The following is an 8989-nucleotide window of genomic DNA, read 5'->3' on the forward strand; positions in this document are numbered from 1 at the left end:
ACACCCTAACTCACACCCTAACCCTAATGCTAACCATAACTCACACCCTAACCCTAATGCTAACTCACCACCCTAACCCTAACCCTAACTCACACCCTAACCCTAACGCTAACTCACACCCTAACCCTACCGCTAACTCACACCCTAACCCTAACGCTAGCTCACACCCTAACCCTAACGCTAACTCACACCCTAACCCTAACTCACACCCTAACCCTAACGCTAACTCACACCCTAACCCTAACGCTAACTCACACCCTAACCCTAACTCACACCCTACCCTAACGCTAACTCACACCCTAACCCTAACGCTAACTCACATCCTAACCCTAATGCTAAAACGCACCCTAACTTGCACCCTAACCCTAACGCTAACTCACACCCTAACCCTAACGCTAACTCACATCCTAACCCTAATGCTAAAACGCACCCTAACTTGCACCCTAACCCTAACGCTAACTCACACCCTAACCCTAACGCTAACTCACACCCTAACCCTAACGCTAACTCACACCCTACCCTAATGCTAAAACGCACCCTAACTTGCACCCTAACCCTAACGCTAACTCACACCCTAACCCTAACGCTAACTCACATCCTAACCCTAATGCTAAAACGCACCCTAACTTGCACCCTAACCCTAACGCTAACTCACACCCTAACCCTAACGCTAACTCACAGCCTAACCCTAACGCTAACTCACACCTTAACTCTAACGCTAACTCGCACCCTAACCCTAACGCTAACTCACACCCTAACCCTAACGCTAACTCACACCCTAACCCTAGCCCTAACTCACACCCTAACCCTAACTCTAACTCACATCCTAACCCTAACGCTAACTCGCACCCTAACCCTAGCCCTAACTCGCACCCTAACCCTAACGCTAACTCACACCCTAACCCTAACTCACACCCTAACCCTAACGCTAACTCACACCCGAACCTGAACCCTCCCCTTTGCACTAACCTTAATCCTGATGCCACCTAAACCTTACCTAACTTTAACCCTGACCCTGAATCTAGTCCTAACCTCTAACCCTGACCTTAACTCTAATCCTCCCCTTGCTCTCCCATGCTCTATCCCCTTCCCCAGCTATCCCCACCCACCCCCCACCATCTCCCCTACCCCCGCCTCCGCTATCCCCACCCTCCCCCCAGCCCCCGCTATCCCCGCCCTCCCCCCGCTATCCCCGCCCTCCCCCTGCTATCCCCGCCCTCGCCCCCCCCCGCACCTGCTCTCTCACCTGCGTTGTTGATGAGGATGTCGATACAAACCTCGTTCTCAGCCACCTCCTTGGCAAAGCAATGGATGGAGTCGAGCGAGGCCAGGTCCAGCTTGTACACCACAATGTTATCATTGCACATGGTCGCCCTCAGCTGCTCAGCGACTTGCTCACCCTTCTCCAGGTCACGGCACGCCATAATCACCCGCGCACCTACCGGCACACACCGCATTGGCTGGTTAACTGGTGGGGAGCCAGGGGTCGTGGGGTGGGGGGGGGAGGGAGGATGGGGGAGGGCGGAGGGAGGAGAGAGGGAGGGCAGAGGGAGAATGGGGAGGGAAAATGGTGAGAGGAAGGAAGGAGGGTGAGAGGGAAGGAGGAAGGAGGGTGAGAGGGGAGGGTGGGGAGGGCAAAGAATGTGAGGGAGGGCAGGGTAGACAGAGGGCGGGGAGGGCGGACGGTGGGAGGGAGGGCAGGGAAGAGGGGTGTTTGAGGGAGTGAAGGGGAGTGAGTGAGGGAGGGCAGGGTGGACGGAGGGTGGAGGGTGTGAGGGAGGGCAGGGAAGGGGGGGTGTGTGAGGGACGGAAGGTGGGGTGAGTGAGGGAGGGCAGGGTGGACAGAGGGTGGGGAGGGTGGAGGGTGTGAGGGAGGGCAGGGAAGGGGGGGTGTGTGAGGGAGGGAAGGGGTGTGTGAGGGACGGAAGGTGGGGTGAGTGAGGGAGGGCAGGGTGGACAGAGGGTGGGGAGGGTGGAGGGTGTGAGGGAGGGCAGGGAAGGGGGGGTGTGTGAGGGAGGGAAGGGGGGGTGTGTGAGGGACGGAAGGGGGGTGAGTGAGGGAGGGCAGGGAGGGTACGAGGGAAGGTGGAGGGTGAGAGGAAGGGTGGTGGCGGGAGAGGGTGTTGTGGGCACAGGGAGAGGGTTGTCGGGCGATGGATCTCCAGACGGTGGAGGGAGAGGATGAGGCCTCACTGAGGGGACATCAGGTTATGGTACACAATGCTGGTCCGAGAAGGGGACAGCGTGGCTCATTGAGTGCTAATGGGTGCAATGCCTCTCTGAGAGGGATCAGTTTAAGGGGTGCACTGCCCCCCTGATGGTAACAGTGGGGTGGGGTGGGGGAGAGGGGTAGCGGACGGCATATACCATTCCGTGTGGGGAGTGGGTGGGACGCAAAAACCCAGCCTGCAGGGGCAGCAGGTGGTCAGGGAAGGCGAATGGGATGCTGGCCTTCATAGCGAGGGGGATTGAATATAAAAGTAGGGAGGTCTTGCTGCAGCTGTATAGGGCATTGGTGAGGCCGCAGCTGGAGTACTGTGTGCAGTTTTGGTCGCCGTACTTACACAAGGATATTTTGGCCTTGGAGGGAGTGCAGAGGAGGTTTACTAGGCTGATACCGGAGTTGAGGGGGTTGAGCTATGAGGAGAGGCTGAATAAACTAGGCTTGTACTCCTTAGAGTTTAGAAGAATGAGGGGAGATCTCATTGAGACATATAAGATGATGAAGGGGATGGATAGGATAGAGGTGGAGAGATTCTTCCCGCTCAGAAAGGACAGTAGGACTAGGGGGCACAGCCTCAAGATAAAGGGGGGCGGTTTAGAACGGAGTTGAGGAGGAACTTCTTCACTCAAAAGGGTGGTGAATCTCTGGAATTCTCTGCCCGTTGAAGTGGTGGAGGCTGCCTCGCTAAATATTTTTAAGACGCGGGTTGATGGGTTTTTGATAAGCGAGGGGATTAAGGGTTATGGGAGAGGGTGGGAATGTGGAACTGAGCCACGACAGATCAGCCATGATCTTATTGAATGGCGGGGCAGGCTCGAAGGGCTAGATGGCCTACTCCTGCTCCTATTTCTTATGTTCTTATGATGTCCCACTCCCTGTGGGAGTGGGGTGGGCAGTGGGTGGGAGTTACCATTCCCCGTGGGAATGGGGTGGGCAGTGGGTGGGATATACCACTCCCCGTGGGGAATGGGGTGGGCAGTGGGTGGGATATACCATTCCCCGTGGGGAGTGGGGTGGGCAGTGGGTGGGATATACCACTCCCCCGTGGGAATGGGGTGGGCAGTGGGTGGATGTACCATTCCCTGTGGGGAATGGGCGTGGGGCGTGGTGGATGTACCATTCCCTGTGGGGAGCGGGGTGGGTAGTGGGTGGGATGTACCACTCCTGTGAGCTGCGGGGATGACGGGGGTACGATGGAAGCAACGCTCCTTACCTCTTTTGGCCAAATCCCGCGTAGTTTCCCGGCCGATCCCATTGCTGGCACCAGTGATGATCACAGTCTTCCCCGTCCAACCGCTTTGTGCACTTACAGCTGCCTCCGGCCAGCCAGTTCCTCAGGAGAAGGATGCTCGAACCTTGGGGACAGAATTAGAGTCATCAAAATACAGAAACCAGATGGAGCAAAATGTTCCTCTTCCCAGGAGGGCCGCAAAATCGGACAGTCAGTGCTGAGGGAGAGCCACACTGTGGGAGGGTCGGTGCGGAGGGAGCGCCGCACTGTGGGAGGGTCAGTGCTGAGGGAGCGCCGCCACTGTGGGAGGGTCAGTGCTGAGGGAGCGCCGCACTGTGGGAGGGTCAGTGCTGAGGGAGCGCCGCACTGTGGGAGGGTCAGTGCTGGGGAGAGCCGCATGCTGGGAGGGCAGTGCTGAGGGAGCGCCGCACTGTGGGAGGGTCAGTGCTGGAGAGGAGCGCCGCACTGTGGGAGGGTCAGTGCTGAGGGAGCGCCGCACTGTGGGAGGGTCAGTGCTGAGGGAGCGCCGCACTGCGGGAGGGTCAGTGCTGAGGGAGCGCCACACTGTGGGAGGGTCAGTGCCGAGGGACGCCGCACTGTGGGAGGGTCAGTGCCGAGGGAGCGCCGCACTGCGGGAGGGTCAGTGCCGAGGGGAGCGCCGCACTGTGGTGGAGGGTCAGTGCCGAGGGAGCGCCGGAACTGGTGGGAGGGTCAGTGCCGAGGGAGCGCCGCACTGTGGAAGGGTCAGTGCCGAGGGAGCGCCGCACTGTGGGAGGGTCAGTGCCGAGGGAGCGCCGCACTGTGGGAGGGTCAGTGCCGAGGGAGCGCCGCACTGTGGGAGGGTCAGTGCCGAGGGAGCGCCGCACTGTGGGAGGGTCAGTGCCGAGGGAGCGCCGCACTGTGGGAGGGTCAGTGCCGAGGGAGCGCCGCACTGTGGGAGGGTCAGTGCTGAGGGAGCGCCGCACTGTGGTAGGGTCAGTGCTGAGGGAGCGCCGCACTGTGGGAGGGTCAGTGCTGAGGGAGCGCCGCACTGTGGGAGGTCAGTGCTGAGGGAGCGGCCATGTTAAAGGTTCTTAAGAAAAAGGATGGGGGAGAGAAAGAGGGAAATGAGAGAGTGGTTGTGGTAAGTAGAGATTGATGAATGAGAGAGGGATTTGAGAAAAGAAAGAGAGACATAAAGAGATAGTAATGGGCTGAAGGAAGAGAGAATGAAGAAGGGGGTTGAGAGAATGAGAGAGATAAAGGGAGGGGATAGTTGATAAAGGATAGGGAGGGCTATGGGAAGGGGTACTTATCTCTGTGTCCCAAGGGCAACCCGGGGTAAGGGGAGCATTTTTGGCAGATGATAGTGGTTAAGACAGTTGTGCCAGATCTCTCTCCCTCTGTTCTTTTCTATTGATTCAATCTGGGCCCAGCATTTACCGCCCCCCCGCCTCCCTAATTGCCCCCTTGAGAAGGTGGTGGGCGAGCCGCCATCTTGGACCTGCTGCAGTCCCGTGTGGTGTAGGTACACCCACAGCGCTGTTAGGGAGGGAGTTCCAGGATTTTGGACCCAGTGAAAGGAAACGGTCGATATATTTCCAAGTTGGGTGTGTATAGGGGGCTCAGAGGGGGGAACTTGCAGGCGTGGGTGTTCCCCATGGCGTCTGCTGCCCTTGTCCTTCTAGGGGGTAGAGGTGGTGGGTTTGGGCGGCGCTGTCGAAGGAGCCTTGGTGAGTCGCTGCAGTGCATCTTGTAGACTGTACACACTGCTGCCGCTGTGCGTCGGTGGTGGAGGGAGTGAATGTCGAGGGTGGGTGGTTAGTGTGTCGATTGAGGGGGGTGGGCTGCTTTGTCCCGGATGGTGTCGAGCTTCTCGAGTGTTGTCGGAGCCGCGCTCATCCAGGCGAGAGGGAGAGTATTCCATCACACTCCTGACTTGTGCCTTGTAGATGGTGGACAGGCTTTGGGCGGAGTCAGGAGGTGAGTTACTCTCCGCAGGATTCCCAGCCTCTGACCTGCTCTGGGAGCCACAGTATTTATATGGCTGGGTCCAGGTCAGTTTCTGGTCAATGGTAACCCCCCAGGATGTTGATAGTGGAGGGATTCAGTGATGGGAATGTCATTGAATGTCAAGGGGAGATGGTTAGATCCTCTCTTGTTGGCGATGGGCATTGCCTGGTGCTTGTGTGGGGTGAATGTTACTCTCCACTTGTCAGCCCGAGCCTGGATCTTGTCCAGGTCTTGCTGCATTTGGACACGGGCTACTCTAGATCTGAGGAGTGTGAACGGTGCTGAACATTGTGCAGTTATCAGCGAACATCCCCACTTCTGACCTTATGATGGAGGGAAGGACATTGATGAAGCAGCTGAAGATGGCTGGGGCCTCGGACACAACCCTGAGGAACTCCTGCAGGATGTCCTGGAGCTGAGATGATCGAACTCCAACCACCACAACCATCTTCCTTTGTGCCAGGAATGACTCCAAGCAGCGGAGAGTTTGTCTCCTGATTCCCACTGATTCCAGTTTCGCTCCTTGATGCCACACTCAGTCAAATGCAGCCTTGATGTCAAGAACTGTCACTCCCACCTCTGGAATTCAGCTCTTTTGTCCATGTTTGAACCAAGGCTGTAATGAGGTCAAGAGCAGAGTGACCCTGGGCCAAACCCACACTGGGTGTCACTGAGCAGGTTATTGCAGAGTAAGTGCTGCTTGATAGCGCTGTCCATGTCTCCTTCCATCACTTTACTGATGATCGAGAGTAGACTGATGGGGTGGGAATTGGCCGGGTTGGATTGGTCCTGTCTCTTTTGGACCTGGGCAATTTTCCACAGTGCTGTGGGTGGATGCCAGTGTTGGAACGGTACTGGAAGAGCTTGTCTAGGGGAGTGTGGCAAGTTCTGGAGCACAAGTCTTCAGTACTATTGCCCGAATGTTTCCAGCTGCCTTTTCAGAGCCTCCGACCGTCTCTTGATGTCACCTGGAGTGAATCGAGTTGGCTGGAGACTGATTGGTATCTGAGAGGTTGGGGACCACCGGAGGAGACTGAGATGGATCATCCGCTCGGGCACTTCTGGCTGAAGGTCGCTGCGAACGCCTCAGACTTATTGGTTCAGATCTGTCTTTCAGACTTAGGGCAGCAGGGGTGAGGGTGAGATATGGGTAGGATTGGAGAGACAGCAAATGATAATCATCTCTCTCTCTCTGTCTCTCTCTGTCTGTCTTTATCTGTCTTGCTGTGTCTCTGTCTTTCTGTGTCTCTGTCTCTCTCAGTCCCTCTCTCTCCCTCTCTCTCTCGGTCCCTCTCTCTCTCCATCTCTCTCCCCCTCTCTCTCAGTCCCTCTCTCTCTCCCTCTCTCTCTCCCTCCTCTCTCTCAGTCCCTCTCTCCCCTCCCTCTCCCCCCTCTCTCTCAGTCCCTCTCTCCCTCCCTCTCCCCCTCTCTCTCAGTCCCTCTCTCTCCGTCCTCTCTCTCCCCCCTCTCTCTCCCTCTCTCTCTCTCTCTCTCTCCTCCCTCCCCCTCTGTCCCTCTCTCTCGTCCCTCTCTCTCAGTCCCTCTCTCTCAGTCCCTCTCTCCCTCCCTCCCCCTCTCTCTCTCCGTCCCTCTCTCTCTCCCTCCCTCTCCCCTCTCTCTCCGTCCCTCCCTCTCCCCCTCTCTCTCCCCCTCTCTCTTAGTCCCTCTCTCTCTCCCTCTCTCTCCGTCCCTCCTCTCTCTCCCCCTCTCTCTCCCCCTCTCTCTCCGTCCCTCTCTCTCCCCCTCTCTCTCTCTCTCTCCCTCCCTCCCTCTCTCTCAGTCCTCTCTCTCAGTCCCTCTCTCCTCGTCCTTCTCTCTCAGTCCCTCTCTCTCCGTCCCTCTCTCTCAGTCCCTCTCTCTCCGTCCCTCTCTCTCCCCTCTCTCTCAGTCCCTCCCCTCTCCCCCTCTCCCCCTCCCTCTCCCTCCCTCTCCCTCAGTCCCTCTCCCCCTCCCTCCGTTGCCCTTGCCCCCTTACCTGCCATTGCCACTCCAGCGATGATGGACCTGTGCTCGGAGAGGAACTGCAGGGCGGTTTTGAAGATCTCACAGGAGACATCGGCGGAGGCTTTTGCCGCCTCAGTGGAGGATATAACCAGCGTCCTGTTCATCGCCCTGGCGCCTGGGCGCTTCGCATAGGAGGAGGTGGCCGAGGGAGAGACCCGAGACTAACAGAGCACGGCCCACCCACCCAGCCACCCACACACACACCCACACACAGGCATTCCCGCCTTGTAGGGACCCAGAGGCTGCTACACACTGCCACTGTGACGATGCCCAAGGTCGGGGTTTTGGTGGGGGTGGGGGTTGGGGTGGGGGTGGGGGGTTGGGGTGGGGGGGGGTGGTGGGTGGGTGATGTCGTTGGGCAGGGTGGGGGTGGGGAAGGGGGAGTAGGCTGAGGGGTGGTGGTGGTGGTCACCATGACGACGGTTGCACAGCAGGAAGCTCTGTGATGTCATAGCCGATGACCCATTGCCCATTGTGACCTCACACCCAGCCCGACCAATTGGACCGGCTCGGCCCCTCGGCCCCCGGCCCAATAGGAGGAGGAGGGGGAGGCCATTCAGCCCCTCTCTCGAGCCTGTTACACAGGGAACAGGAGGAGGCCATTCAGCCCCTCTCGAGCCTGTTACACAGGGACAGGAGGAGGCCATTCAGCCCCTCTCTCTCGAGCCTGTTACACAGGAACAGGAGGAGGCCATTCAGCCCCTCTCGAGCCTGTTACACAGGGACAGGAGGAGGCCATTCAGCCCCCCCCTCTCGAGCCTGTTACACAGGAACAGGAGGAGGCCATTCAGCCCCTCTCTCTCGAGCCTGTTACACAGGGACAGGAGGAGGCCATTCAGCCCCTCTCTCTCGAGCCTGTTACACAGGAACAGGAGGAGGCCATTCAGCCCCTCTCTCTCGAGCCTGTTACACAGGAACAGGAGGAGGCCATTCAGCCCCTCTCTCTCGAGCCTGTTACACAGGAACAGAGGAGGCCATTCAGCCCTCTCTCTCGAGCCTGTTACACAGGAACAGGAGGAGGCCATTCAGCCCCTCTCTCTCGAGCCTGTTACACAGGAACAGGAGGAGGCCATTCAGCCCCTCTCTCTCCAGCCTGTTACACAGGAACAGGAGGAGGCCATTCAGCCCCTCGAGCCTGTTACACAGGAACAGGAGGAGGCCATTCAGCCCCTCTCTCTCGAGCCTGTTACACAGGAACAGGAGGAGGCCATTCAGCCCCTCTCTCTCCAGCCTGTTACACAGGAACAGGAGGAGGCCATTCAGCCCCTCGAGCCTGTTACACAGGAACAGGAGGAGGACATTCAGCCCCTCTCTTTCCAGCCTGTTACACGGGAACAGGAGGAGGCCATTCAGCCCCTCGAGCCTGTTACACAGGAACAGGAGGAGGCCATTCAGCCTCTCTTGGACATGCTGCGTCACTAAGTATCATCATGGCCGATTGACGCTGCTTTCCCACAGCCCCTATCCCTCAAACCTCTCAGTTTCCTAAAATCTCTCACAATCTCACGGGGCATCACGGTGGCCCAGTGGTTAGCGCT

At 58.2% G+C, this 8989-nt stretch overlaps 1 pseudogene; it reads right to left on the reverse strand.

The window, feature by feature from the left end:
- Positions 1 to 1246: 1246 nt before the first annotated feature.
- LOC145340493 (retinol dehydrogenase 13-like) lies at positions 1247 to 7555 on the reverse strand (annotated as a pseudogene).
- Between the last annotated feature and the right edge of the window lie 1434 nt (positions 7556 to 8989).

This window comes from Carcharhinus amblyrhynchos, unplaced genomic scaffold (genome assembly GCF_965287045.1).
Source record: "Carcharhinus amblyrhynchos unplaced genomic scaffold, sCarAmb.v2.hapA chromosome_1069, whole genome shotgun sequence".
Classification (NCBI taxonomy): Eukaryota; Metazoa; Chordata; class Chondrichthyes; order Carcharhiniformes; family Carcharhinidae; genus Carcharhinus; species Carcharhinus amblyrhynchos.